Here is a 26,139-nt window from a genome sequence, read left to right on the forward strand (position 1 = left end):
CCGCTCTTCATGGTATCGCAGTTGCAGAGATGAACCTCGCCATGGACGTCGAGTGTGAAGTTGCGCATCATGCAGCCTGTTGTGCACAGTTTGAGTCATAACACGACGTCATGTGGCTGTACGAAAAGCATTATTCAACATGGTGGCGTTACTATAATGGCTCCTCCGAGCCATAATCCGTAGGCAGCGGTCATTCACTGCAATAGTAGCCCTTGGGCGGCCTGAGTGACAGTTCCTGTCTCTCTGTATCTCTTCCATGTCCGAACAACATCGCTTTGGTTCACGCCGAGACGCCTGGACACTTCCCTTGTTGAGAGCCCTTCCTGGCACAAAGTACCAATGCGGACGAGATCGAACAACGGTATTGACCGTCTGGACATGGTTGAATGACAGACAGCATGTGCCGTGTACCTCCTTCCTGGTGGAATGACTGGAACTAATCCGCTGTCGAATCCCCTCTGTGTAATGCTCTTGCATGGTTGTCTACATCTCTGGCCACGTTTAGTGACATCTCTGACAGTTAAAGGGACTGTGTCTGTGATTCAGTACCCACAGTCAACGTCTGTCTTCAGAAGTTCTGGGAACCAGGGTGATGCAAAACTTTTTCTGATGCGTTTATAAAGAGGAGTAGTAATTTTGTGTTATTTTCCTAGAAAATTTTAGATATAAAAGTTTTAAATATTGTCTGCTGTAAAAATAATAAATATTACAACAAAATCCTAAATATATTTTATCAAGTGAAAAATTATGAGAATGATTCTTGTTATATTTTGATACTTTAATTAGAAAAAATACAATATTAGACTTATTATGTGTCATTAAAGTATATCTGCAGCCGTCATTTATAGTCAGTATTACCAAAAAGGAAAAATTAATCAGAATTTTTATTTATAAATAAAATCTGACACATATTAGTCTATGTGAATGTGTTTCTCTTCTCAGTGCATATTTGTCCTCCTTTTGAAAATATTCGTTCACAGATCACTGATGTTTCTGTGATACGTAACACATTTAGAACCAATTGATACAGCGTTGGCAAAAACGATTTTCTTGTTTAGAGTATCCCTGTTTCTAGCCAAATAGCTCTCCGCTAAATATTTGCCCAAGTCAACAATTTCCGCACTTTCCGGAACGTAACTTACTTGAAGCTGACGAATAGTTTCATCAAACTCCTCACAAGTTGAAGAAGTCTCGTGCATTACAAGTGGTAACTGACTGTGAAATGAGCTGTGTTTTTTCTTGTTGAACAACCCACGCTTTCATTTCTGCAATAGCTTTCACGTAGTAGCCCTGAAATAGTACGTCCGCTGAAAATCCTTGCCTTTTGAATCGGGGGTTGAGCAACGTTGCCTGACCGACCAATTCGTTACTGGAAGTAACACCAAACCACTCTGATAACCCTTTAACGAAATTATAAACCAAAGGTTCTACTTCTTGAGGGTATTCTTTATTTCTTTCTCTGAAGGATTTCATAGAGCCGTTTCATTAATCTTGAGAAGATTTTCGTTTTTGAATGTCAGACCATTTCCTCTGAGGACACCTCTTTAATCATCATCGAAAACTTTCAATATCTGTAAAGCCTATTGCATTATCTCCTAGTCTGTATCTTTTAAGTTTAAAATGATCGGTTTTCCACCTAAAACAGCGAGGCAAGAAAATACTGGATCTTTATTTAAAGCAAATCTCTGCAACATTTCGTAAGTAGTGTTGCATCTGGTTGGAACACCTTGTTCCAGTTTCAATTAGTCATTTTTTAAATTCTCTTGCATTTCAGCAAATTTGATTAAAACAAATGGTCTCTCCTCAAGGAAACAATTCTTTTGACCTCGTCAACAGTTTTCTGTACGGACTTCTGAATTGCGTGTTGCAGAGTATGATTTAACGAATGTGCAAAGCACAGGTTATGTGGAAGTTTGATAAGCATGACAGTTTCATATTTGACTCATTGTCTGCTATTATGGAGCTGATTTTAAAGTCGATATTGTATTTGGCAATAACAGACTTTACCCAGTTTGAGATGTTTCTGTCTTCGAATTGTGAGCACCGCGAAAGTTATGACTTTAGTTCATTCTTCTCATCTATGAAATGTACAGTGAGAGCGTAGAAACTAATGTTATTTACACTCGTCCACGCATCAGATGTAAGGCAGACTGCGTTTGTGGTGGCCAAATCATTTTTAATTTTTCGAATACCTCATGATACAAACTACTTATCAAAGAGGTTGAAAACATTTTGCGACTTGGTAATTTAAACTTTAGGCAAAGCGTAATATATATATATATATATATATATATATATATATATATATATATATATATATTTGCACACAATATATATGGTATTGCCTGCAAATCATTTTTAGAAGCTTTACACCTAATGCTATACTTTTATTTAATGTGAGCGGTTTTGTAATATTAAAACATTTACTTATTAGTTGCTGTAAATGAAAAACAGTTGTGGGTAAGGGCATCAAAAAAGGAAATAAATCAGGACTTGGTCCAGGACCTGACGCCACACATAGGTTGGATACAGCTTGAGACTCAATTTGCCTTTCTGTGACGATACTTTCACTCGAGGTGGAAGCAGATTTCAGTGAGGACGGTTCACGATAATTGATTTCTCGAATTTCTGCATCGATTGATGGCGATCTTGATCGGTTTCCTGACCCAAAACGTTGCAAAAGTACTGGAACGATGCTTCGATTTTAGATGTCCCTCCAGGTTTGATGATGAGCCACACGCCATGGGAATCATCTGCTGACAGTAGTGGCATTTCATTTTTTCTCCCATTTGGTAAAATGGTAGCGTACATCACTCGTAATTCTAGTCAGAGGCAAATTGGCTGACATTTTGTTGTGCAGCACTGAAAAGTACGCTGGAAAAATTAAAATATTTACTGTTAACACAGACATTTTAAATTGCAAAACAAAGTGAAAATAAATATACATGCATCACATTCTTTAACCCGAAATTATGGGTTAGAATGTAGAACGTTATGATATACGAAACCTAGACCCACAATCGTGAAGTTTGTATCATACACGAAAAGGTTTGAAACATAGTGATTCGTGAACATGCGAAGACAATTCTGACAATACGTGAGCGTTTCGCTGCCAAAAGACAAAAATTTTGAATAATGTGATATCCTAATTTTGGCTACATAGCCTGTAAACAAGAGATGACAGGATAATGGTGTGGAAGGCTGGAAAAAAACAGTGCAAATTAACTCTAAAGTTTGTGGTTTAGAAGCTACGAACTTGCCTACTCATGCAGCCACAAGTTCTATCAGTGTGTCTGTATTGTTACTGTTGAACATAGTTGGCCATCACTTTCAACTCATTTCGACGAACTCCATCATGTATTTCAGAATATCGACATCCATGTCTTTCTTCTAACGAACGTCGACGCCTGGCGCAAGCTAAGATTGCTCTCCAGTTCCATAAATATACACTCAATTGTCCCTAGACACCACAGAAGCAACAGATGAAGAGGTGGAGTAGCAGTATACAAATGCTTTGACTTATTACCACCCGTGATATTAACAAACAATAGTAATCAAGAAAAATAAGCTAAATATACGTTCGTAAATATTGCATACCTTAGCAAAATTCTCCTAATCTGCGTCCTCTACAGAATTCCGAAAGTAGGCGGGGTAGGCTGTTTCAAAAGTGCTCTTTCAAAATTTCATTCGGCTTAGGGGTATACAAATAATGCTACTAACACATGTTCGTCCCCTTCACTTTGAAATTCACGTACCGGTATGTAGTTTCTTCTTCAAATGTAACTGCATTTTATCTTTTACCTATCCACAGTGCAGTCACACTCTCATACATGTATTTGCCACGAAACTCACAAGCAAAGAAATTCGTTCCTGGACTCAGCTAGTAACATCATATTCATGACTTACTCTCTAAAATATCCAAGGAATAAACTGTAATTGACAACATACAGATGCTACTTATATCAGTGTACCTGAACTTGCATCGGAGGGACAAGATATAAATTGGGAGACGACTTCCATTCCATTCCTGGACTTGATGGACAAGCTCCATGGAGTTACTATCAAACTAACTCGATTACACAATAAATATGCTCGCCCAAAGAGCGGAAACCTGAAGGGAAAGCCTGCATCTTGGCTAACAGTTTATGAATCTCTGAGACGCTGCACATAAAACTTAACAAACGACCTACTACTTTTGAAAATAAAATTTATTACAAGCAGAAAGCAAACAGAGTCGATCAATCTGAGAGCAACGATAACTGAGGCATGCCCATACAGTATTCTAAAACATGAATACCAGATGCTCTGTGGAAAAGCTTGTGTGATCTAGGGAAGTATAGGTGAAGTAAAAGCTGCAGCTGATCCCTTTGTCCCAACCAATGAACTCGACCAGTACTTGACTTTAGCGACAACAGTCATTAAACCGTAAACAAAACATAGACTTTCTGATTATTTCACGGAGGTAAATGACGGCAGTCGCGAAAAATTTTGTCTTGAGGTGCCAACGCCGTCGAAAAATCCTTCGGATCAACATTTACTAAACTGGACGGCTTCTCAGTCCGAATGATCAAGCTTATTCTTGACCCCTACTGCTCACAATAACTATTGCTCCCTAGACCTTGAAGCTCTTGCCTGGACAACACGGCAGAAACACTCGTTCTCATCAGAGTACAAGCACTAGATGTCCTATTGCTAAGAAGAGTAGCTGGGTACATTCATGATGATATTACTACTCAGTGGGCAGAAGATATTTAGGAAGACTGACGAAAATCAACAATTTCAACCAAGAGGACGTAATAGCTAAATGCCTAATACATGCAGAGTGAAGAAGAAGATACATAATATTAAAATATTATGATATTTTTAAGTAACTGATTTTAATAAGTTTTGTAATTACATACAAAACTCTGGTCCGATGTAAGAGGGGTCCTGAAGGCATTAATATCTCCAGGTTAAACGAGTAGTTAAAAAATTAAACATAACATACAGGTTGACCCAGGACGAATGGTCAATATCTGAGCATGACAGGGACGATCATTTGAAGCGAAAACCCTCATGTGGATATACCCACTACTTAGGATGGTTTCCGAGACAGAACATATTTAATGTACATTTTTATTTATTTTCTTTGTTATTCAGTACATTTCCATTGTTTACAGCTTACCACTGTAGTATAGACGATGTCGCGACGAACAATTTAATGAAGGACACGTGGGCTATCAAGTCGGGAAACTACCTCAAAGTGGCTTACAAAACCTACCAAACCCCAAAGTATGTGCGTCACGTGAGATTTTCATTATTTCTCGCTCTCTTCATCAATACTATAATGCCCAAAGAAAAAATAAATATGACCTTTTTATAGGAAATTTAATGTAGCTTAATATTGTACTGCAACACGTTTTCGCTACCGGCCACCGACTACGAATTATTCAAGAAAAATGTACAAAAGTAACTTTAAATGTGTTCCATATGAGAACACTTGGGAGTAGTGTATATATTCTCATTTAGTTTTTTGCTTCAAATATTGTTCCTTTCTTATACCTCAACATTGAGCACTTCTCTTGACACATCCTGTATATCTGGACTATCATGTACGTTAAAATAATTATTTGTCCACATACCATTATTTATACAAAAGTTCATATCAAATTGAGAGGTTTTCAGTCAGGAAAGGAAGTTACAAGCCGTGTCACTGTGCCAAGAAGGCAGAGAACAAAGTGGCACCGCCACTCGCCACTGATCTGTGCAATCTCATCCAGGAGAGTGATAGGGTGCAGTGAGCTACCTTGCAATCTGATCCATAAGAGTGGTTGGGAGATATGAGCTAGTGAGTTACCTTATGATCCGATCCCTGAGAAAGGTGGAGAGCAGTGAGCCAGTGAGCCACATCTGATCCCTCAGAGTGTTGGGGAGCAGTGAGCTAGTGGGTGACTTATAGTTTGACTGGTGAGAGTGGTGGGAGAACTGAGCTATTGGGAGGGGAATGATGCCTGGGTCACCTTGCAGTCCACTCCTACCATGCAGTGGCTGAAGACCACAGCTTATATGATCACTTACAACACATTCTGAGAGTGTCGTGCTGCGTCAAAAGAAAAACAGTAACAGCTCACACAAAAATATGTTATGCTTATTGAGCTTCTGAAATTTGAGGTTTTCTTTTCAAATGAAGCGCAGAAACATGTTGCTGGAAGTGTTTTCTATCTTAATCTACCATTCTAAAGCAACTATCCCTCATTAACCTTGGTAGCTGTGCGGTGAATGCAGCAGATTGTTAAACGAATGGATCTGGGTTAGGTTCTTTGCTGGGTGGAAGGTCTTTTTTCCAACTAAGAGATTTAGTGTTGTCTTGTGCTTACTTTCATACCATCATAATCGGCATTCCCATTGAGATGGCTGAATGAATACAATCTGACAGCCAATAAATTGAAAAAATAAGCAGCTTTTTCTTAGATGAGAAAAGCTTCACGTGCTGACAATGTATGCAAATCCCCATTTGCACATGGCCTGTAACACATCTGTTGTAGCTTGGGAAACGTTTTCTTAAGTGTTTGGCATGGGGCGCCTTTGCAGAAGCCTAATGGAGGATTTTCGTTCTGCTCACTAAAGCCATTAGAGACTTGTTCTGAAATCAGATTAGCTACCATTCATTTTTTCTGAATTACTCACTTGTTTGAAGGATCTGGCTCTTTGAATCAATTCAGGAGCGGACTGCCCATTTCTAATCCTGCCAGTGTTTGACAGTTATGTATGATAAAGCTTCTTGCCATAGTTCCAGTGCATCTGGCAGCTTAAATGTTTTCCTACTTCTCATGGCAAGTTCCTCAATCTGGCTCTGCTTCAGTTCTGTTTGGTTCATATTGCAATGGTAAGATGGCAGTTCCAAAATTGCACCATTCAATACTGAGGAAATATTTGTTTTCAACAAGTCTACGATGGTTATCACTGTGGTTCATGTGAGACCACATCTATGGTGTAAGACTATGGTATTAGTCCCAATAAAGAGTATCTAATTTTCATTTTTATCATAAAAATTTAATTTATTATGGTTTCTTAATTTAAACAATTTTTACTATCAACCTACATAGAAAAAAAACAGTTGCTGCATCATCACCTGAGGATGGATTGACTGATTTGGATGACTATTTTTCCTCGTTATGGTTAGGACCAGGTTTATATGAAAGGAAATTTTTGGAAAAATCTGACGAAAGAGTTGGAAATTAACGTCAATTGCTGCATATATGAAGCACCATCAATTAAGAACAACTCGACAGATTTGGTTGATTTTTATGTTTGTCGTGTTCATAACGGTCAAGACAAGGTTTGTATGAAAGAAAATTTTTAGAAAATCCATCAGAAAAGGCCGAAATTAAAATCAGTTGTGTAAGGTCGTCACCTGGGAAGAGCTCGACCGATATGTTGTGTGTGTGTGTGTGTGTGTGTGTGTGTGTGTGTGTGTGTGTGTGTGTGTGTGTGTGGATGATAAGGGTATTTTTAGTATGAAAAAGTAACTAAAAAATCTGCGTTCAGTTTGGCAGTTCTGCTGTCACATACTTTTGTAACAAAAGGAATGTTTGGCAGTAATTAGTACATATATGATATATAAATACATGTGCAGTATATGAAGGGGATATTTTGCATCATAAAATTTTATTCAGTTACATAATAAATACAAATAACAAAAATTATTAACAGATGTTTCATTACACTTCGTTTCATCGATCCATGGACTGTACCACATTACCATTCTATAACGTTACCGATTCAGCTATGCATCCAATTTCAAAGAGATGCCTTAACTGTTGTAAATACAGTTCCTCGGAAAACTTGAAAGGAATTTTTTCTGTAAACTTGTGAAAAACATTACGAACAATCTGTTTCTCGCCACATTTTAACGATGTTCCATGCGTGTGTTTCATTAAGGAGTAGTAAGCAGCATCAGTCATTTCCACACTTCGTATTAACGGCGTAATAATCAGAGCATAACAATACAGAGTCTGCGAATGCACACTATGTTTGAAATAAACAATTCGCAGCTGAAGCATGATTAAGAAAAACGCTGATGGTTTACAATACATTGGAATATCTTACAGTTTCGTTTACCGTAACTTAGTAATAAGATATCTAACACACAAGTAGGGCTTGCATCCAAGAGTGTAGTACCCCCAGGTTACATGTGCTATGGCTGCGGATCAACCATCGCGTTTGTGTTTGTTTGCATCAAGTTCTTACGATGAACAGAGTACAGTAACAGAGTGACAGGAAGGCACTTTCAAACTTTTTGTGTTAAATGCATATCTGATCTAATGATACGACGCATTTGCCCTCATAAATGTAACCTTTTTTTTCTTTATAGTTTTCAAAAACCAAAATGAGAAGTTGTGATGTGAAAAGGGTGCTTTCGTAAGCCACTTCAATCCTCTTTTCTAATCTCTGAATTGATTCCTGATGAAATTAGAACGCCAGAAACAATGCTTCTTTGCTTAATGGTACTGATTCTTACTCGTTACATTTTTAACTTTCAAATCATATGCACGACGTGTTTAATGTTCGCGTTCACGAAAACCGTACCTACATTTTATTTTTCAGTCTGTAAATACGTGCAACTAAGCAAGGCATTATATCATGAGTTGTGGTTGTCAACAAAGTGAAAGATTCTGGAAATGTCGAAAGAACAGAACTGTGTGGAGTTATACTTCCATCGCACCACTGAGTTCTTTTTTATTAGACTCTCAGTGCGTCAATGTCATTGCAGTTTACACATCTTCTCGTTTTGAAATGTTACATTTCGAGTTTCATTCAGTGTGCGGCCAATAATAACAAAAAACGATAATTCATTTTTGAAAGCATGTTTCATTAATCCGCAATTCAGTAAATATTGCCAGCAGGATTGTTCTGATGGTGTCATTGAGCATTTTAACTAGTATCTCCAATATTAGTTAGTGCAAAAGAGTGCATTGTGAGTAAAGGAATGGTCGCAATACCCTAGACCCTGTAAAATGAATATTTTGCTTCAGCAAGAATGTAACTCATTTGTTTAGTATTGATGGCCTAATCTCTGTAACATGTACATGTTTTTTAAATGGATGTTTCACATATATACTACATGAAATATTTAATTAATTGCATGTAGTTTCACACTCGATTTTCATACTAAAATGTTGTGTCGTTTTTAACAGTAGCCTAATTGCTCTATTTCTCAAAATATTTCTTTCCAGGACCTCTGTGTGTCAGTTTTTCAGGAGTAACGTGCTTTAATTTATTTTTGAATTCCATTTTGAGGTTTTGAAGGTACATAACCCAGCACTAAGCATTGCGATGAACCAATAATAATACTAGGATGCCATGTAACTACTGCTTTGATTTATTCAAATAACCATCATACATGAGATCACATTTGGTACGATGTACCTGTCAGATACAACCATGAGGATAAGTTTGTATATACGTATATCAAAATTTTAAATTTAATTCGTAATTTCATCTTGTAGAGGAATGGATGTGTTATAATGTGGCAAGGTTTGCCTTTTGCAAAAACTATTCAAGGTACTCTAAAATCTGTGCTACAGTTTTGGTGCAGTCCAGAGAAGCCATCACGATCTCTCGGTGCTGATTCAGATCAGGATCCATTTTCTACTGTTAGATTCTTTAGTAATAAAGTAAGGACCGAAATAAAACTGAACCAAAATGTGCATCGAAACTAGACTGCAAAATTAGGGTTTCTCTGTTAGTTGAGCAGAAACATTCATGAGTTACCGTTACAAAGCTTGTACATAAAGTTTTTGTCGAAGTGAAATGAAGGCTACAGGAATGTCGGAGAATGAAGATGATCAATTCAATCCTGAGCAGAATACAAGTACAGGGGAAAGAATAATGTTGGGGCGTATTTCTGATTCTTGGAAAATATTACGGGACATGAGTCACTTACAGGTGACTATTCAAATTTCTTACGATTGAGATGTTTTCAGAATGTTCCATTTAGTGAAAGGAATAGGTTAATGAAGGAACTGAATCATACGGCTTTCTATGATACAGAAAACTCACCTGACAGTACTAATCAGTGTAAATCCTGTGATACGAAGAAGACCAAAAAATGTCCAGTTGAATTTGTATATCATGCTTTTCCCTATGTCTGTAAGGTGCGGATTAATAGACGTGAAAAAGTACAGGGCGTTCAGGTAGGTCAACCAACACTTGTGGTCTCAGATGGCATCACCAAAGGACGTCTCACTACTCTCAAACAGGCATCGGCCACTATAGGGGAAGCACATGTGGAGACCAGAGGAAAACATAATGCTAAACGAAACAAAGGAATATTAGTCTCTAAAGTGCATAGACATACACAAAAACTGAGGGACCGCAAATCACGTTGTAGCATTTGTGATAGCAAACGGTTGTATTTACCAGAAGTACTCAATGTTCGAAAGTTGATGATGATGATGATGATGAAGTCCCATACTCTGTGACAGAGCGTAGGGGAACGATGCGGGAGACCCGCACCGCCGTACTAGGCAAGGTCTTAATGGAAGTGGTTTGCCGTTGCCTTCCTCCGACATTCGAAAGTTAAACATGTTATATTAAGAGAAAAATCCTCCAAACGCCGTGTCATACGAACAATACCACTGATTTTTATGACAAACTACAGCTTTAGTTTTGGGTAACACGGAACTGACACAAGCCTAGTGTGTGACAAAGTTAAAGCCGACTGTTCTAAACTTGATTTAGAGGTAAGGAACAAGAAAGATGTAACTCGGATACAAACCTTGGCTAAGCAGGAACAGCATCTAACGAGTTAAAATGAGCTACATGAGAGGAAAGCAGGCAGTTTTTACTAGATTAAACGCTCCGAACGTTTGAAGTCCCGAAAATATGAAATATGTGGTTTAGCAAGCAATCAGTATGGATTACCAGATAAATGTTCCGCTCCCTAATATTTCAACCAAGGAAGCACACTACCAGATGCAGCTATAGTTTTATTCATACAGTGTCCATTTCCTTGCTCCTGTGTCGTCTGTACTTTATGCATATGATGAAACACTCTCCAGCAAAGGACGATCAGAACGAGTAGTACACCCATAAACGATGAAAGCTGGCATTTTTTATCAAATAACTTTCACGACTCGAACTTCACATCTGCAGATAATGTTCTGGGGCAATTAAGATGGCGGACGTCCGCTTCAAATTTTTCACGTCGTGAGCACTACCCTTATTTTTGCCTCTACGAAAAAAAAACGACTTTACAACGTGTTTAGTACTTACAACTGTATTTTTAAATGTTTGCAGTAGAGTTTCTTTACAATATTTCAAATAATTGCTACGGACAATAACATGTCAAGTTATATACATTTGGAATCTTAAATTACTATCAAAATTAAAACGAGAAAAAGAATGTGAAGTGCTTTGTTGAATAACAATCTAAATTGTGGTAATAATAAAGATTTATGTGTAATACTGTACACGCTCTGCACCTACACTCAGCGACTTACAGCGCCTAAATTTTGGAAATCAGTCAGTGAGTCGCAGACATTGATTGAGTAGACAGTTTGCTACGGTTTCCGCTGCGGGTGCTCTCATGTGCCAGCCGATTAGTCGGAACAGGTTGATTTGTTTGTTGCATGAATAGCAGTTCAAAAACGCATCATGGAGTTAATGCGTTACCTACAACTGCGAGAGTAACACCGTTAGGGAGACAGAAATACACTTGAGGGTCGTTTCCCAGACTCAGTCTGACCACCATGCGTGATCGATTGCTAATCCCCAGAGTGTGCGCGCTAGCTGCGTATAAAATGCGCGTCTCTAGAGCCGACAACGTGTGCCGTAACCGGTAAACCGAATTAGTCCCGGTACAGAACACAGCTTTCAAAATAGCACATATCCGCTGCAGAGTGAAAGATTCCTTGTGGAAAAGGTAAAAGAGCTTCACGACAATGGCGAAGTAGCTTCTGTTGTGACATATTGAAGAATTTACCACGTCTTTTGGTATAGGACTATAAAAGTAACGAGTAAGTTTTGTTCCCCACACAGGAAGTTAAAAAAGTATTCCATATTTTGAGGGGTGATTGTGTGGACCAAAACAAGAAAAATACCAGTAAACGTGGGCTCTATTGTGCGTATCTTAAGAGCTGCGGGTACTCGTACATCTTCGCTACTGTGAAACACATCTCTACTGCAAGCCCTATGCTGTTACAGGAGCTTCTATTACTATCCGTTTGCTATTACATACTACCTGCGCTTTGAGCCATCGCGAAAGGATGCTCTCAATATAGCCTTCTTTTATACTGTTTAGTATTAGATCTTTCAAATATGGTGTAACATGTACTTTGTCAGAAAAATCCTCTTCACGTTAGAAAGACGAATATAAGAAGTTTTAAATTGTGGGCACCCTACTAAATCTTTACAAATATGTGGTACGATACAAGTGAAACATTCAGGTAATTTCACGAGTGTGAAAAAATTCAGTTTATTTGTCTTGTCAGTACCACAAAATTTGAGGAATACCACACATTTTTTCCTTGTAGTGCACTTGAAAAGCTTCAAAGTTTCGTTGGTTGATGGGTTGATTGGGGAAGGGGACCTAACGGCGAGGTCATCGGTTCCATCGGATTAGGGAAGGATGGGGGAGGAAGTCGGCCGTGCCATTTCAAACGAACCATCCCGTCATTTCCCTGAAGTGATTTAGCGATTTAGGGAAATCACGGAAAACGTAAACCAGGTAGCGGGTTTGAACCGTCGTCCTCCCGAATGCGAGTCCAGCGTGCTAGCCGCTGCGCCACCTCGCTCGGTGCAACGTTTAATTGGGACTGTACTCTAGACACAACGCTTCTTGTATGCTGATGCAAAGTACAGAAATTTTTCCATCGAAAAGATGTTGTAAACGCTTAATCAGTATAAGGATACTTTTACGGACACATAAAACTGTTCTTCCTTCTTCCGTTTATCTCTTCTCTACAGCAGCTGAGGACGTATAAAACCATACCTGAGGTATTCAATTTCGGAAGAAAAACTTCCTTCTTTAGAGAGTTTCAATTGAGAAAGAACTTACAGGGCAGTTGATAAAAACTCAGCCATTCTATGAAGACAGCACAGACAAGTAGGGAGACTCAAAGGACCGAAGGACTGATCTGGTGTAAAAATTCGCTTATTAAGATAAGCTCTTGTGAGTATAGGTGTAGTTTTCTTTCCTGCTAGATGTTCGTCTAACTTCCCAGCCACGAGCCACCACTGGTTCATAGCAAAGCACTTTTCTATCCGACATCTTAGGGAACCACGCACTCTTTTTAAAACTCAAGGTTGGTCGTGAATGTGGTTCATGACTCGTTCCTTTTGTGTCTGTAAATCATTAACGGGACCATGCACGCAAAAATTTCAAGCGTCCCGACAGCCAAAAATCCAAGGGATTAAGATCGGGGAACTAGGTGGACAGCTTTCTCGTCCTACCTGACCAAACCACTGTCCGCTACACGATTGTGTGAGGTGTTCTCGGACGTTTCGGAGGAAATGGTTCTCCACCAGGCATAAATCACGTTTCGAGCGGCTGTTGGAATAGTACCTCCTCCTGCAGGACATCAGAGTCTTTTGATATTAATTGAAAATACCTTGTACTAGTGAACCTGTTTGATACTCGTAGTATGTAAGTTCCAAGTAGTCTATAAATTAATTAGAATTCGGCACTGATGCCTTGCTTCTTCACCTGTGTGTGGCCTTACGCCAGATCACCATGTTGTTTATGAAAACTGACAATCCTATCTCACGTGAATCCAGTTTCGTGTGTAAACAGCATCTTTTTTGTGAGAAATGGATCTGTACCACATCTTTGCAACTACCATTGACAATGTATTCTGGCAGACTGACCCTTTGTCCGAAGGGCTTGGACAAGCTGTTCATTATATGCATATAGGAAATGTTCATGCAGAATTGCCCAGACTAGAGGATGACTAACTGCTGACATCCTACGTATACCAGTCCCAGGATCTTCTTCTACTCATTGCAATAATGGTGCGAAGTTGGCGACTATTTGCCGTTGTTGGAGCTACGGTACCCGAGGCTGCTAATTACTGGCAAATACGACTGAATAATAATTGTACGTTCTGGATGTTTTCAGCGTACGGGTCACTGGTTCGACGATAGCTTCCATTTGACAGATCATAACAGAAAATCATGTCTGCATTTGCTGCTTGGAATAATAGACTCCCATTATACTGTTAAGTGTAAAGACAAAACTCTAATGTAAAAGCATTTCATAAATTTATCAAACTAGTTTCGTACGCGTTGCACTTAACCAGAACTGTACTTATGGTTTACAGCAACATTAATAAATGTTTACTGTGTGCTGTATCCATGGACAACAACAGGGTCGTTCGTAATAGCAAAGACCTTGTGGTAGAAGAAATATGTTTCACTGTAGGGATGATGAAACAATGCTCACAACTCTTGAGATGAGCGTTTTAGAACTCACGTTTACTGGACATTTTGTGTAGTTATGGTTCATTCTTTTTTTTTTTTTTTTTTTTGTTTTGGTCATCAGTCTACTGACTGGTTTGATGCGGCCCGCCACGAATTCCTTTCCTGTGCTAACCTCTTCATCTCAGAGTACCACTTGCAACCTACGTCCTCAATTATTTGCTTGACGTATTCCAATCTCTGTCTTCCTCTACAGTTTTTGCCTCTGTTCATTCCGTTCAGCAGATCATTTAATTCTTCTTCACTTTCACTCAGGATAGCAATGTCATCAGCGAATCGTATCACTGATATCCTTTCACCTTGTATTTTAATTCCACTCCTGAACCTTTCTTTTATTTCCATCATTGCTTCCTCGATGTACAGATTGAAGAGTAGGGGCGAAAGGCTACAGCCTTCTCATACACCCTTCTTAATACGAGCACTTCGTTCTTGATCGTCCACTCTTATTATTCCCTCTTGGTTGTTGTACATATTGTATATGACCCGTCTCTCCCTATAGCTTACCCCTACTTTTTTCAGAATCTCGAACATTTTGCACCATTTCATATTGTCGAGCGCTTTTTCCAGGTCGACAAATCCTATGAAAGTGTCTTGATTTTTCTTTAGCCTTGCTTCCATTATTAGCCGTAACGTCAGAATTGCCTCTCTCGTCCCTTTACTTTTTCTAAAGCCAAACTGATCGTCACCTAGCGCCTTCTCAATTTTCTTTTCCATTCTTCTGTATATTATTCTTGTAAGCAGCTTCGATGTGTGAGCTGTTAAGCTGATTGTGCGATAATTCTCGCACTTGTCAGCTCTTGCCGTCTTCGGAATTGTGTGGATGATGCTTTTCCGAAAGTCAGATGGTATGTCGCCAGACTCATATATTCTACACACCAACGTGAATAGTCGTTTTGTTGCCACTTCCCCCAATGATTTTAGAAATTCTGATGGAATGTTATCTATCCCTTCTGCCTTATTTCACCGTAAGTCCTCCAAAGCTCTTTTAAATTCCGATTCTAGTACTGGATCCCCTATCTCTTCTAAATCGACTCCTGTTTCTTCTTCTTTCACATCAGACAAATCTTCACCCTCATAGAGGCTTTCAATGTATTCTTTCCACCTATCTGCTCTCTCCTCTGCATTTAACAGTGGAATTCCCGTTTCACTCTTAATGTTACCACCGTTGCTTTTAATGTCACCAAAGGTTGTTTTGACTGTTCTGTATGCTGAGTCTGTCCTTCCGACAATCATATCTTTTTCGATGTCTTCACATTTTTCCTGCAGCCATTTCGTCTTAGCTTCCCTGCACTTCCTATTTATTTAATTCCTCAGCGACTTGTATTTCTGTACTCCTGATTTTCCCGGAACATGTTTGTACTTCCTCCTTTCATCAATCAACTGACGTATTTCTCCTGTTACCCATGGTTTCTTCGCAGCTACCTTCTTTGTACCTATGTTTTCCGTCCCAACTTCTGTGATGGTCCTTTTTAGAGATGTCCATTCCTCTTCAACTGTATTGCCTACTGCGCTATTCCTTATTGCTGTATCTATAGCGTTAGAGAACTTCAAACGTATCTCGTCATTCCTTAGTACTTCCGTATCCCACTTCTTTGCGCATTGATTCTTCCTGACTAATGTCTTAAACTTCAGCCTACTCTTCATCACTACTATATTGTGATCTGAGTCTATATCTGCTCCTGGGTACGCCTTACAGTCCAGTATCTGATTTTGAAATCTCTGTCTGACCATGATGTAATCTAATTGAAATCTTCCCGTATCTCCCGGCCTTTTCCAAGTATACCTCCTCCTCTTGTGATTCTTGAACAGGGTATTCGCTATTACTAGCTGAAACTTGTTACAGAACTCAATTAGTCTTTCTTCTCTTTCATTCCTTGTCCCAAGCCCATATTCTCCTGTAACCTTTTCTTCTACTCCGTCCCCTACAACTGCATTCCAGTCGCCCGTGACTATTAGATTTTCGTCCCCCTTTACATACTGCATTACCCTTTCAATATCCTCATACACTTTATCTGTTCATCTTCAGCTTGCGACGTCGGCATGTATACCTGAACTATCGTTGTCGGTGTTGGTCTGCTGTCGATTCTGATTAGAACAACCCGGTCACTGAACTGTTCATAGTAACACACCCTCTGTCCTACCTTCCTATTCATAACGAATCCTACACCTGTTATACCATTTTCTGCGGCTGTTGATATTACCCGATACTCATCTGACCAGAAATCCTTGTCTTCCTTCTACTTCACTTCACTGACCCCTACTATATCTAGATTGAGCCTTTGCATTTCCCTTTTCAGATTTTCTAGTTTCCCTACCACGTTCAAGCTTCTGACATTCCACGCCCCGACTCGTAGAACGTTATCCTTTCGTTGATTATTCAATCTTTTTCTCATGGTAACCTCCCTCTTGGCAGTCCCCTCCCGGAGATCCGAATGGGGGACTATTCCGGAATCTTTTGCCAATGGAGAGATCATCATGGCACTTCTTCAATTACAGGCCACATGTCCTGTGGATACACGTTAGGTGTCTTTAATGCAGTGGTTTCCATTTCCTTCTGCATCCTCATGTCGTTGATCATTGCTGATTCTTCCGCCTTTAGGGGCAATTTCCCACCCCTAAGACAAGAGAGTGCCCTGAAACTCTATCCGCTCCTCCGCCCTCTTTGACAAGGCCGTTGGCAGAATGAGGATGACTTCTTATGCCGGAAGTCTTCGGCCGCCAATGCTGATTATTTATCAAAATTTAGGCAGTGGCGGGGATCAAACCCGGGACCGACGACGTTTTGATTATGAATCAAAGACGCTACCCCTTTTTTTTTTTTTTTTTTTTTTTTAATCTCATTTTGTTCGATTTTGTTCGTTGCATCTGCTCGGGGCGGACGTCGTAAGACATCCGTTTAAGTTCGTTGTTGATCGATTAGCTCAGTTTCTTTATTACAGAGGGCTGCTAACCCTCTGACCGAACACGCTGAGCTACCGTGCCGGCATCCCCTAGACCATCCCTCAAAACATGGTATACATATTTATTAATACCATGTATCTTCAGCATTGTCGCGCCATACGGGATGAGAGGTGGAAGGTTACATGCTTTGAGGGGTGGTAATATTAGTGATTCTCAACAAAAGAACTTCATATGGACAATGCCTTATTCCGAATAGTTTCAGAGACAGAACAGATTTAATATACACAGTTGTTTATTTTCTGTATTATTCAAACATTGCCATAGTTTACAACGTACCAAAGTAGTGTGGAGGGAATTGAGACGAACAGTTTAATACAAGAAATTTGTGGTTCATTAAGTCGGAAAACTACGTCAAATTGTCCTACAACAACTACCTAGGCTACAACGCATGCGCGTTGCGCAAGATTTTCAATATTCTTGCGCTCTTTTCGCGCAAACAATTACTCCCAGGGAAAAAATGACTAGCCGCTTTTTTGTAAGAAATTTAAAGTAATTTAATTTTGTACTGCGACACGTTTCGCTAGAGGGTGCGGTTTTCGAATTACGCAAGAAAAACTTACAAAAGTTATGTTCTATCTCGGAAACCATTTAAAATAGGTTATATGTCCATCTGAAGTTTTTTGGGTGGAGCATGTACCTTTCCTCCTGACTCAGCCTGCATGCCCATTAGGAAGTTTTAGTTACTCGCTACTTTGTTAGGCTACTGTATGCCATTATGTACAAATGTTTATGTATAATTGAGGATGATTGTCTACACAGTTCACATTTTACTTTATTTCTTAGCTCTCCTCTAAAAAAGAATGACATGTTTTTCTACATGATTATTGTGCTACACGAGAAAATACACTACATTATCTGTAATATGACTTCATATGAAAAGTATTACGAGTCGTTGTGGAGCAGAACTTACGTCTCTGTTCATTTTAGACCACAATTTAGTTTTACAGTCGAACTGAACATTTTGTCAGCATACCAATGGCTAATGGCCAGCAGCCGTAGTATGGTATTTCAAGAAGTTAAAAATTTGCCCAAATTGGGCTAGCCGCTGATCCACTTTCCAATGATCCCTCCGACCCGCAAATAGCGTGTGTTTAAGAATATGGGTCGAGCTAAAGGTAATCAGGAGTCGATCTCTCCTCTGAAGTTTATTGCTGACGAAATACAATATGCTATTCCCTCGCCTAGTGCTATGGTGAAGAACATTATTAACGTCGATCTCTCCTCTTGTGACTCCGACACAGGGTAAGAATTAATAAGAGATGATTCATCGGGCTTTTCTTTACTTTTAATCTGTAAACACATCCTTTCATTAGTCCAGGCGCAGCCCGCACCTCGTGGTCGTGCGGTAGCGTTCTCGCTTCCCACGCCCGGGTTCCCGGGTTCGATTCCCGGCGGGGTCAGGGATTTTCTCTGCCTCGTGATGGCTGGGTGTTGTGTGGTGTCCGTAGGTTAGTTAGGTTTAAGTAGTTCTAAGTTCTAGGGGACTGATGACCATAGATGTTAAGTCCCATAGTGCTCAGAGCCATTAGAACCATTAGTCCAGGCGCCCGGCAATTTCTGTTAACTTGCAGCTTGAATATCTGCAGCCGCATCGTCCGCGTCGTTCCGCGCTTTCGTGCCGTTATCTCAGTTTCGAAACTGCGGAGTCACAATTCCCGTATCTTCTTACCTATTCTTTCTACTTTTTCACGTAAGTTTAACCTACAAAAGCTAATCGCAATATCTTTCTGTAATCTAATCTGTACCTAATATGATTCCAACACTCAGAAACGAATAGCAAAAACTGAATCAGGATCGAATGAGATGTTAACACCCCCAATACCCAACGTAATTCCGCAGAGCCTCATGATTCTAAAATATTAACATCATACTTAATCATTATAAATAATCTTAATTCTTTGAAATGCATAAACTAAACTCTGAAAGAGCCCCTAACAATATATAATACTGGCTCGACCATTAATAATACTGGTTCCTGGCGTTGCATTTTTTTATTGTGGGTAACCAATTATTGTATTTTCTGTTGCATGCTACGAAAATTCTCTTGGTAAATGTGAGGTGTGTCGCTGCTGAGTCAAGGAAGTTCACGACGCAGCGGCAAATAAAGTCAGGCATATCATTGACTGGCTCGTATCTGTACCAAGCTGTAGATATTGTAATTACTCTTCTAGCGTAAGTAGTTGGTACAGATCTTTGGTTATTCTTTATAGTAGCGCTAGGATTTTTCTCCATTTTTGAGTAGTGTTCTTGAGAGCATCGTAAAGTTCTGTTCTCAACATTGACTAAGATTCTGTCCTTGTAGGTGTGATGATATTTTATGAATATTTGTTTGAGGGATAAATTGTGTTATAATCTGATGGATAACATTAGGTTCCTGTCTCAATTTGTTTGCATTTTATGGTAAAATCCTGGGCCCAACATAAGGTGAAGAAGGCGAATTTTGTTAATTTTCATTTGGTTGAGAAGGTAGTAGAACCACAGGTATTTGATCTACCAAGTAACGATCTCTTAACCGGAATTCTGCAGCAACTGAGAATTCTACCTGAAAAACAAACAGAGGTGGCAGTTGAGCAGGAAGAGATGCCCGCTAGGCAAGGTCTGACGGCAGTGAGCTAGAGAAATAGGAAGCCAGTGTGCAGGAAATACCAAATGAGGTAACATAACTGCACAAAGTTCAAGAGTTAATTGCCGGAGCTATAGAGAATCTGTTAACGAGTGTGAACTTGATTTTTCTCATTGGAGAAATAGCATGGCTGAAAGAGTTAAAATGTGAACAAAGAGTTAAGTGATGTCCGGCTGGGCGGTGCAGAATTGCTAACATGAACTGCCGATAAACGAAAGGGCACAAACCTCGGACCTCAGATATCATCCAGTTCAAAATATTACGCCTTCTGAAAATGGTGCACTGCTGGCGTCAACACCATACCCAACGATGTTGACAGGAGTGAACTTGCTTGAGCGTTGACAAATATATTAGCCGGATAAGAAGGTGATAAATCCCGTGGGATTCATTGGTGGATTTAGAGGTGTCTTGCCACAATCATGTACCGAGGCATAAAAGATAAGTTATGCAACCAGGTACGTGCCTGACGATGGTTCCCTATGGGCAACTGAATAATTGATACGTGGAAAAACCTATGAAGATTTGAGAAGGCGTTTCTTGCAAGAAACCGCTCCCGTGGTGTGTAGGAAAGACTTCTGAATGAAGTTTTCAGACTAGAGTCTTCCTGATTTCGAAATGGGAGCTTGCGCCGATATTTCGAAAAATACAGAACACAATTCTCATAGGGATATTTTAAAGATACTGAAGGCAGAATTGCATGTCGAAATAAGAGAAGAAATTATCCACGTGTCGGAATCCAGTCTGAACGAATTTAAATTTTTGTTGGGTTCTTTAGACTTGATTCAAGAAGGGATTAACTCACGACCATCACACAGGGCGTATTACTCACTATTAGTCACCACGGCCGAGTGCAAGCAATGGTGATAGTGAAGGTCAACCATACAGCTGAATGTTAGTCATCCCCAACAGAACAATCGGCTGAATGGATATCAACACACCAAACAAAATGGTAATGGGAATCATCACAACACAAATCGAAACAGACAAAAACGTATGAAAGGAGATACAGCCCTCGGTATGCGTCCAATAATAACATGTACTGGAATAACATTTCGATTTAAATGCAAGCAAATCCTGCTTGGAGCTCATTACCACCAGTGATAACCAGTCACTGACTGTCATCTGACTGAACAACACGCAATAAACCAACCACGGTCATATCGAGCTCCAGAGAGTCGGTCGTCATATGGGATAGGGGCTTTGGTAGAGATGTAAAATTCTCATAGTATAATAACGGATCCGCCATGAGGGACAAATTTTGCTCTGATATGAATCAATGTAACGAGGAATACTCGACAGTACCATGATCTGCATTTAGGGCCAGTATTGAGTACATTCCGGTAATTATTTTCTAGACACAGCAGCATCTGTTAGTATGATTCCAAGCAGTTTTTTCAGCAAAGTATCTGCACAAACCAAGTCGTCTGTCTTTCCTGTACACAGGTGAAGGGTTATAGGAGAGGCCAGCACACGATAAAGAAATGTTATAATACAGGCACGAATGTCAGTGAAACCAAAAAATGTAGTGCTGCCAAAAAAATTTCTATTTTTTTAAGGCTTGATTGTCAAATGTATCTGTGAAAAGGACACGAAGGTTCATTTCTCTACTGGCAATGATTCCTTTCTGCTCTATGGTGCAAGAGTTCAGGTTGGGCTGTCATGAACGGTTTGTAGCCACGGACGGTACTGCCAAGGTTTTCAAATGAATTTCATTGTAAAGGATCATCGCTGTACAAGACACATCTGGGCAAACCGATTTAAGTACTTCTAGTCATGGCACAAGTACAACAGAAAGTAGAAGAGCTGAGAAACCTTACAGCGAGTTTAGACAGCAATTATTCAATCTCTTGAATCAATATGCGGAGGTATTTGAAGGAAAATCTGGAATGGTATGAAGATATTCATATCACCTTAATGTGCCTCCACATAAAACCTTTTTCCAAAGATGTTGTCCTATCCCATAGTGGCAACGGAAAGTAGCAGATGAAGAAATCAAGAGGATGTTTCGAGAACTGTTAGAATCTCGCCATTGACAAACGATACGGATTGACTGTATAAAATCATTAGAAGAGATAGTGAATTAGGTGCCTCATTTTTCAACACAGTTCACTCCAGCAGAGTTAATGGTACGCAGGAAGAAAAGGAATGAATGGGTGGACAAGATCCCACATGTTCCTGATGACAGATCTGTAGGAAGACAAGTTTCGGAAAGCTTTGATCAATTTAACAGAGAAATCATTCAGAAGAATGCACAATTAAGACAACAAATTGGTAAAAGTAAAAAGGTATCACATGGGTGAGAAAGTGTTCTTAAAAAGCAGTCCAACATTCATCACTGTTGGACAAAAGGAAGAAAAAAATGGTAACTTTTGTGTACTGGACCCTTTGTTATTCCCAGGATTCCAAATCCTGGTACATATTTATTAGGGCGCCAAGGTATTTACCGTATTAAAGGACTTTGTTCTCATCAAGATTTTGGGCAATATTATTCTTGGTAGGATGGTGGTGGTGGTGGTTAGTGTTTAACGTCCCGTCGACAACGAGGTCATTAGAGACGGAGCGCAAGCTAGGGTTAGGGAAGGATTGGGAAGGAAATCGGCCGTGCCCTTTCAAAGGAACCATCCCGGTATTTGCCTGAAACGATTTAGGGAAATCACGGAAAACCTAAATCAGGATGGCCGGAGACGGGATTGAACCGTCGTCCTCCCGAATGCGAGTCCAGTGTGCTAACCACTGCGCCACCTCGCTCGGTTTTCTTGGTAGGATTAGTGTGCATTATTTTAGGAACATAGTATCGGTTTGATTGTTACAGCTGAATGTTTAAGCTGGTAAATGCAAGATATTTCGAGTTTATATCTAAGACATATGTTTGGCTTGTGATTATGCGATATGCATTTGTTTATTGTTGTCTATATAAGTTAAATGTTATACTGTTAAGTATCCACGAGCTCATGAGTTATTACTGAGTTTTAATTAGTCATGCTAAAAGAATACTCGTGGTCCTTTTTATAGTGATAAAATTTGCTTACAAATGAGACAGTTTAATGTAAGAGGAAGTTCTGTATCTATACTAATTTAACTATTCTCACCTGATTCCATCGTCATACAAACGAGGTTAATAAAGACAGTAAGTCACTCTAAGTTGGAGCGTGTTTGGACTATTATAATTATTGATTTAGAAGTCCGTCCAGCTTGCGTTTAAAGCTGCACCAAGCTTTGTACAGGTGGGGCTCGTCATGGACGTCTGTCTGATGTGTTCTTCATTCTTCAGCATTCTTCAGACCCTCTTACTTGGTTTCTGAATATTGGTCTCAGATATAGTTTTTTATATATTTTCCATTAAAGTAGATGGAACTAATTGTTCCACGTATTAGGTCTCTGAGCTGAATTCGTGAGAATTCGAGGGTGGTACTGTTCTGTTACCGTAGCTGTCTTGACTTATGGAACTTTTAGATCATGAATTCAACTACAGGCAGATTGACCTAAACATGTAGAGCAAAGTATTCGAAATGAAAATGTTGTTGAATTTTGTGTGGTAAGATGAGGATAAAATCATGAGCACGTGCGACTGCAGCGCGTCTGGTCCGCATGAGCTGAATCGGGTGACAGCTGGTCGCCCCGGAATGTAACTCTACAATCGTTGCGCCTTTTCTGAGTTGATAAGCTTTGAAGTTATCCAACCAGGTCGTTGCGCGCGCACATTCAAGCGATCCGCAAGATACAATTGTAAGCAGGCTGTTTAGGTTTTTATATTGGTAACGCCACGTAGCGCTCCATATGAAAATCACTGGCTGTGCTGTGTGCAGTCTGTGACTGGTTGGCATTGTTGGAATATTTGCTATTGTAGTGTTGGGCAGTTGGATGTGAACAGCGCGTAGCGTTGCACAGTTGGAGGTGAGCCGCCAGCAGTGGTGGATGTGGGGAGAGAGATGGCGGAGTTTTGAGAGCGGATGATCTGGATGTGTGTCCATCAGAGACAGTAAATTTGTAAGACTGGATGTCATGAACTGATATATATATATATATATATATATATATATATATATATATATATATATATATATATATAATGACTTTTGAACACTATTAAGGTAAATACATTGTTTGTTTTTTATCAAAATCTTTCATTTGCTAACTATGCCTATTAGTAGTTAGTCCCTTCAGTAGTTAGAATCTTTTATTTAGCTGGCAGTAGTGGCGCTCGCTGTATTGCAGTAGCTCGAGTAAGGAAGACTTTTGTGAGGTAAGTGATTCATAAAAGGTATAGGTTGTTGTTAGTCAGGGCCATTCTTTTATAGGGATTTTTGAAAGTCAGATTGCGTTGCGCTAAAAATATTGTGTGTCAGTTTAGTGTTGATCAGAATAAATAAAGAGCCATGTCTGAGTACGTTCAGTTCTGCTCAGCTGTTTGAAAATCAAATTATGTAAGAGGTTTATCAGCACAGTCATTCATAAATTTTTCTAAGGGGACGTTTCACAACTAGTTTCAGTTGTTCTCATAGCTCCTGAGTCAGGTTCGATCTTTACTCCCGTCTCATGTCCAATTTTGTGTCGCTCTCTTGTTCGGTTTCAGGAAACCAAACGAAGAACACGTTTGGCGACATTGGTGGGCAGCTTGAATTTGGTCGCGCAATGGGCTGATGCCTAGCTTCAGTGTTGATTAACTTTTCGGTTCTGGTTGGTGATTGTGGACCCAAGTCTCATTGTATGCAACAATTTTTTCCCAGAAATGCAACACCTTCGACGTTCAAACGATGCAAAAGTTCTTCATGTGGATCGACGAAACGGTCTTTCTGTTTGGCGTGACACCTATCCTGCAGACGCCTTATTGAAGTGCAGTAAATTGTGAATAATATTCTGCCCTGAACCAATACTAATCTTCAGACTTGTAGCTATTTCGTTCAGAGTTAAGCGTATATTGTCCTTTACAAACTCCTTCACTAGCGCCATGTTCTCTCGTTCACTACATGGTGAGCCTGCCCTGGTCTTGTGGCATCCTCCACAGAAGTTACACCGATTTTAATCTTCCTACACCACTCGTACACTTGCTGAAACGACAAACACGAATCATTGTGCCGCGTTGTCATTCTACTACTATTTTCAATTGTTTTGACACCTTCACTACACAAAACCGAATCACAGATTGCTGCTCAAATGCGGTGCATGTTGACAGCGGGGCGGCCATTTTTTTTATTAACGCTGCTGCTTTCTCCTAGGTTGTAGCATCACTCCGTCACCTGCTGGCCACTTTCTCAACACTGCCACCTACCAACTACACACGACTTTTCGAAATTTTATGAAACTTTCAACAATAAAAAAACGAACATACGTGTAGCAACAAATATAATGCTTTTACAAGCCCATAATATGCTGTGATCTCCGGATAGTAACACAGTGCCAATAACTATAATTATAAAATATGTGTCGGCCGCTGTGGCCGAGCGGTTCTAGGCGCTTCAGTCTGGAACTGCGCGACCGCTACTGTCGCAAGTTCGAATCCTGCCTCGGGCATGGATGTGTGTGATGTCCTTAGGTTAGTTAGGTTTAAGTAGTTCTAAGTTCTAGGGGACTGATGACCTCAGATGTTAAGTCCCATAGTGCTCAGAGCCATTTGAACCATAAAATATGTTCGTAAATAAGAAAAATTTAAAACATAACTCGAAATGAAATGCATAGAGCGTCAATTAATGGTACCGCGTCATTACTCAGTAGTTTCTTTACTTGAAAATTCAACACAGTCTGGCAATAATTGTTCAATAGCAAACAATTACTGAACGGTTGCTGTGATGATAATCTAATAGAGCAATGATTGCAAATTTAAGGTTATTAAACATTATTTTATTTTCGATAAACGTGACCCTTTAAGATAACTCAATAAAATGAGATCACACCAAAGCCTTAAAAGGAGCTTTACATACATATGAAAACTAAACTCCTTTTTGAAAAGGAACCAGCACCTTGACATACCAAATTAACATAAGGCTAATGAACCTCAGTGCTGTTGGGAGCAGGGAAGAACACACTAAACAATTAAAACTTCGGCAAAGAACGATGTTTTACAGACATGTAGATGCTCATCCATATCAGTCCGAAGCAAT

Source organism: Schistocerca nitens, chromosome 4 (assembly GCF_023898315.1).
Source record: "Schistocerca nitens isolate TAMUIC-IGC-003100 chromosome 4, iqSchNite1.1, whole genome shotgun sequence".
Classification (NCBI taxonomy): domain Eukaryota; kingdom Metazoa; phylum Arthropoda; class Insecta; order Orthoptera; family Acrididae; genus Schistocerca; species Schistocerca nitens.